Genomic DNA, 7,055 nt, shown 5'->3' on the forward strand with positions numbered 1-7,055 from the left:
CCCAAAATGATGTCATACATATAAAAAATCAAAAAATAATAATAAAGTAACTAAAAAATTGCCTTCAAAACATAACAATTTTATTCATGTTTTGATGGTTGATTACATTCCCTATCACTCCTTTATATTGATATAAAAATAAGCTCCCCCTCACATATATATAATTTTCTCTACATAATACTCCCCCTTTGACATCAATGACAAAGGTGTCAAGAACTATATCAAAAAACTTGCTACCTGCTAATGATCAACTCATCATTTTGGATATACAATTTGAAAAATCAATCTTCAACCTCTCTATTTCCTTCTTCCAATTGCCTTGGACTGTATCAAATACATTGATAAGTGCACAAAGTGCATAAGATGCCATGTCAACTATGCTCAAGTCAATATAGGAAAATTTGTCATAGGATGTCTTCGTTGCAAGACATTCCTCCAAATGCCTCTGCAAAATGACAACTTTGGGTGTCAAATATTCTTTGAGAACATAGAATATTATTAATACCTTCTCCTTGTCAAACTCAATATCTTTGATAGCATTGTGAATCTTCTTAATTTCATTCTTAAAATCTTCAATTCTGACCTTGGTTACTACAATCTAGTAGTAAGTATTTGAAGCTCACTCATATGGCCTTTGATATTTGCATCAAAATTTGATAAGTAATTGTAAGAAGCTATGCACTATCCATACAACTTCTTACCTTCATCTAAGATCTTCCTTAACTTCTTTATACATACATCTAAGGTTTTCATATCATTCCTAACATTTGTACATACTGTGTGAAACATTGATGCATCATGCTTTGTCTATGCTTGCGCTGCTGCTACTTTAGCTAAAGTTGTCAACTCTACATCAAAGGTATTCACCAACTATTTTTCCTTAACCTAAAAATCTAGATTTTCTAGAATTGTGGAAACTATCTTTTGCATCTGCTCCAAAACTTCAGCAAGAGTCTTCTCCAAAGACTTTACAGATTTTTTTTTTCTCAAACAATTTTCTCAGAGTACCCATTAGCTCTTTTTGATCTTCATCATTAGATGGAATAGGTACCATTGTTGATGTTCTAGCTACTATACTACTGAAGGTATAATAGCCTTTATCTTCTTTTCCTCTTCTTCTAATTTCTTCTTCTTCTCTTCTGCTCTCTTTTCCTCCTCTTCTTCTTTCTTCTTCTTTTCCTTTTCTTCTTTTCTCTTCTTCTCCTCTAGTTCTTTTCTTTTCTTTTGCTTCTTGTTTCCTCTTTTCTTGTTCTTCCTTCTTCTTTTATCTTCTTCTTCTTGATCTAAGTTGGTATAGGTATGATATTGTTGATATTGCCAATAATATTTTCTCTATATCCTACAAAAGGATTCTCCTTTGCATTCATAATCATGTGTCTACTATCTACTTGCATATATCGAATACCCAAAATAATGTGAGGTGGTGAAAGTGCCTGTTGCATCCTCTCTTCTTCTTCTTTATCACTAGAAGGTGTATCTACTTGTACATGCACTAGACTATCAACCTTAGACTATGCACTCACTTTAGGTGCTAAGGACATATATTTTACTAAAGCTTCCTTTATCTCTTGCCTAACTTCCTTATAATTGCCTCCCATTAAAATAATTTCTCTTCTTTTGCTCCTTAACAAGGGCTCAATACCCTTCAAAACTCTGTCTGATTCTTCTTTTGATGCAACATCACAAAACTTATTTATTGATGCGATCCTCATGTTTAGATCTTCTTCTAATACCGTTTTCTTCCTATTAACCAACCTATTGTATAAGTCTTCAGGAATCTTATTTCGTATGCTTTCAAACCTCTTATTTCTCAAAATCATGTTTCTTATGATGACATTCTCTAACTACCTCCTATCCATATTACTATACATGCTATAAAATCTGTTCAACTGAACAAAATTGTCATCATTTATAATCTACAGATTCAGATTTTCTACCTTTGGTTTCCATGCTTTCTTACCTACTATTGTGCTTGCTTCCTACACATATTTTTCAATAGGTTTATCTTCAACATCATCCTCTCAACTCTTAGAACTGCTTATCTACATAGTCTTTCTTCTCTTTCTAAATCTACTGCTAGTTTTCTTGACCCTTTTCTTTTCTTGTGGTATAGGTTTTTTCTTAACCTTCACGAATCTACTAGACTTCCTTTGTGCAGTAGGTACTTTGACCTCTTGTTGTATTCTTGTCTGATCAAAGCTTGCTCTTACTAGTTGCACTTGTGCAACTACTACATAAGGTGCAATAGGAGCTTGTGCACAAGGCTATGCCACTATTACTCCCTCTGAAGGTCCTATTACTACAATGGGTGTTGTAGCTAATACTTCAGTCTACCCACTAGCCTTCATCTCTAACACAATTCCTTTCAACTCATTAAATTCTTGTCTTGACATACCAAATTCCTTAAGGATGGAGTCTATCTCCTTTTCTACCTTTTTCTTGCTCTCGTTGCTATGAAGTTCATATTCAACTATCCTTAATCTCTCATTATAGGTTCCCCATCTAGGACATTCTATATCCTTCTTAGATTCAAGCATGATCTACACATACCCTTCTATCATCTTTGTGCTCATCTCATAGCCCATAGGCTCAATGAATTTCACTCTAGGAATGATTACTACCATGTAGGTGTTGTGAATCTCCACCATGAAGCATAAATCATCCATATATTTCTCCACCATAGAAGGAGGTATCCATACCTTAGTTTCATCTTAGATTAGAAACACTTCATTATTCTATCTATGTTATAATCTCTGACACTCTCTATCTTGGATTTGTTGCATTGAGTCACTAACTTCATTGTGCACTAATTGCTATCTCAATTAATAAGTCTAGGAAACTTCCTTGATATATAAAATAATAAGTGAATCAATATAGACTCAAATTTGAATACAAAATTCTTTGTCTTTTTCAACCTTGCAATGTTATCCAACAATTGCATTCTAATAATCTCACATAAGTTAACCTTTCTTGCTTCAATTGCCATTACATATGCCATGTGAAGAAATCTTGTTGGTACTAAGTTAACCCTTGATCCATGGTTCAACTTGTACTCCAATATCTTAGTTAACAACTTCTTTATTTTGAATAGATTCAACCTTCATATTCCTTCCATTGAACTTCATTTTTCAGGTTTGTCTCAGCCATTTTCTTGACATTCTTCTCATTTACAGGATTACAACCATCATTTCTTAATCTTGTGACCTTGTGAATCAAGTCATTGTTAATGACAACTAGTGCATCACTTAACCAAAACATATCATCATCTACCATACTCAATATAATTTGGGTCTATTCATGATTTTCAAATTATATATAAAACATATACTTCACTAAATTCAATTCCTCCAAGTGCACATATTCAGATTTTAGGGATAAATCATTATTACATGTATCACCTAAGTCTTTGTGAATTTCATCATCACCAATTCTCTCAATCTTATAGTGTATATTGTTGAAAAAAAATGATTAATTATGTATTGTCTTCGATGTTACACAAAATGTCATATCATTACCAGTCAGTGTATGCCGAGCTCACTTGGTTATTGAAGATAGTTTTTTATGTCTATTGATCATTCTAGAGTTTTCCTAGTTTAGAAGATAGTGTCTACTGAGTTTACTTGAGTGACAAAGGAAAGTTTGCAGAAGTTGAGTGTTAACCAAGATATTTGATTAATGAAGAAAATGTTGAATGGAACTAGTGTTAATTGAGCTCACTCAGTTACCAAAAGAACTTTGTGGATATGTAGTGTTAACTGAGTTTACTTGGTTAACAAAAGAAAATCATTTTGAGTTAGTATCTACCAAGCAGGGTCATCTAATGAAAGATTTTCTTGTTTTGGCATATTGAGTTCAATTAAATAATTTTTGGGCTCTAGCTGACTGAAGTGATGAATATTTATTATTCTAAGTTATATTCAAGCTAACTTGACAATGTGTAAGATATAAATATAAGGTCAAGTTGAGGATTGAATTTGTGGAACATAATTGAAAATTTATTGATGCCTAGAGGAAGTGAATTAGAAGGATAAGCAGAATACCCTTGTTGAGATGCAAAAATATATTCAATTAGGAAGGATCAAGTATTCAAGCCATGATTGAGATCTATACTTAGCAATTTAGTTGCATAAAAAATCAGGTCATCTCTTTGTTACTCTCTAACCATTGTAGCAGTGATCTAAATCTCTTAACAAGTTGGCTTAACTGCTATTTGTAAATCCTCTAACAAGGTGACATTTTTAATTGAATTGTCCAAAGACCTCTAACAAGGACACTCCTAATAGGATGATTAAATCCTCTAATAGGATCACACCTAAAAATGTGTTTTGTAACCTTGAATAAGGTTGGCTCCTAACAGGGCTTATTTCATAAGAGTAAAAATTAGTAACTAGTAGCAATTGGTAGTTTTTCCCAAATTGGGTTTCCATGTTAAAATATTGGTGTTAATTGTGTTCATGCTATTTATTTTATGAATGCAACTACTTTAAAATAAAATTAACCATAGATAACATCTTAAGACTTTTATGATAAGCATTTGCCAAGTTATTTTAATGTTTACTGAGTTACAACATTTGTTAGTGTAAACTGAGTGCCTATGTATTTGCCGAGTTACAATAGAGTTTTGTTTACATTGAGTTTTTATTTGTATTGACATTTAAGGGATTTGAAATTTATTTTTGTGGTAAGTAATTCACCCCTCTCATCTTAGTTACTCCTCTTATATTTCCAACAATTGGTATTAGAACTTTTGGTGCTTGCAGAGAAGGTTTCAATGACCAAAGCTAATGATCATGGTGTCTTATAGAAGAAAGATTCCCAAGTTGAACCAAGACAACTTTGCAACATGAAAAGGACGTATGCGGTTACATTTGGAAACTATCAGTGATTTAGGTTGTAAATATCTTGATAGTTGTTAGTGTAAATAATTAATTATTATTACACTTTACTTAAGTTTACTTAGGATAATGCATTTTTATATTAGTTTTCATGTACACACTTAGGAATATGCATAGACATGTGAGTTGTCTTGTTGACAACATAAGAGTTAGCAAATTATTTGAGCTCATGGTGTCTACAATATCTCTTTATGTGATATAATTATGTAAACTTATCCTCTCATCATTGCACAAACTCCTATGCTCAATGGAGGATGATCCACTCTTAGTGGACATGTTCTTAATTGTGATGTTTATCTCTTTGCTAACTCCTAGTCATTCTAGTTACCTTTATATACAAGGCATTTCTAGTGTGTGTTCATCAAATCATCTCCTATGCAATCATCTAATATCCATTCTCATTTGATCATCATTAGTCTCTCTTATGTTATCTATTAAGCTTCTTGATCTTTGTGTTAAATTATTTCCTTAGTAAAATTCTTAGAGATTTCTAAAAAGAAAAATCATAACATCATGATGATTGACATTGCTTTTGCTCTTAATTATGCTAAATTTGATGAATTCAAAAGTTGCACAACATCTTATTATATGTGGATCAAACTAAAAGTCATCTATGGAGGAGATGATAATATAAGCAGAGCTAAAGCTGAAAGTCTCAGAGGACAATTTGATCAGATGAAGATGAAAACATTACAAAATATGTTGAGAAAATTAAGGTAAGTGTGAGAGCAATCAAAGCATCTCAAGGAGATATTGATGAAAAAATAGTTGTAAGGAAGGTACTCAGAACCCTTCTTCCTATCTATGCAATTAGAGTGTCTGTTATTCAAGAAATGAGATGTGATCCAAATAGAAATATAATTTTGGATGCTCTAGTTGAAATATTTAAATCTTTTGAGTTAGATAACTATGATAACTATGTCCCTAGTTCCATAGGTATTGAGTTTGCATTTGAAGTCAAGCTTTTACTCAAGAAAAAGGGTAAGAAATAAAAAGATAATCAGTTAGAAATGAAGAAGAAGAAGAAAGTTCAAAAAATGATCTTGAAGTTGTTGGAGTGATGTGACCAACTTGTAAGGAAATATTCCAAAGGTAGAGGAAAGTACAAAGTTAACATTCCTCTAATCTATTTTTCTTGTGAAGAAGTTGGTCACATTGCTGCAAGGTGCCCAAATAGAGAAGAAAAAGATGAAAAGAAAAGAAATAAGTTCAAAGGTAAGAAGGAATTCAAAAACTAAAAGGACTACAAGGACAAAGGTAAGAAATCTTGTTTTGTGAGTAAAGATTTTGATCACATTGAATATGAAATGGTATACATTGCTGTAAAAAATGAATCCAATGATGAAGGAAATAAAATGACACTTATCTCTCATGTTAGAAAAAATGATACATGGACTATTGATAGTGGCTCCTCACATCATATGATTGGTGATAAAATAAAAATAAAGAGAAAAGGGTGTATCTCATTAACTAATGAACTTAAATGCGACAATGCTTATTGGGTTGAAGGACTAAAGAATAATCCAATGAGTATGGCACAGTTGAATAAAATTGGATTCAAGGTAGAATTCATGAATGGGAAGGCCAAAATGCTATATGGAAAGGTAATTTGGTTGGGTCTAGCAAACAAACAAAAGGTAATATATTCTATCTAGATATTAGTGAAAGTTCATGTTTTATTGCTTAAGTAGGAGAAATATTGTTATGACACAAAAAAAAGGTCATGTAAACTTTGATAATTTGGTCAAGATAAGAAAAAAAGAAGAGTAAGAGGTATTCTGAGCTTGAGAAAAAATGATATGGATCTATCCAAAATTTTTCAAATTGGTAAGATAGGAAAAACTAGTTTTAAAAGAAAGAACTATCATTCTAAAGAAGTCTTAGAGCTTGTACACACAAACTTATGTGGACCGATTGGAATAGAGAGTTATAATGGAGATAAGTTTTTTATTCTTTTTGTTGATGATTATTATAGAATGATGACTGTAATGTATCTTAAATTTTTTTTTGAAGCTTTTTAAACATTTAAGTGGTATCTAGCAAGAGTAGAGAAAGAAAGTAGAAAAAAGATAAAATGTCTAAGATTAGATAGAGGTGGTGAATTCATTTCCAATGAGTTCAATAAATTCTACATTGAACATGAAATTAAGAGACATGTAT

The sequence above is a fragment of the Cupressus sempervirens genome, chromosome 3, assembly GCF_028749045.1.
Source record: "Cupressus sempervirens isolate cs-2001-9-10 chromosome 3, ASM2874904v1, whole genome shotgun sequence".
Classification (NCBI taxonomy): domain Eukaryota; kingdom Viridiplantae; phylum Streptophyta; class Pinopsida; order Cupressales; family Cupressaceae; genus Cupressus; species Cupressus sempervirens.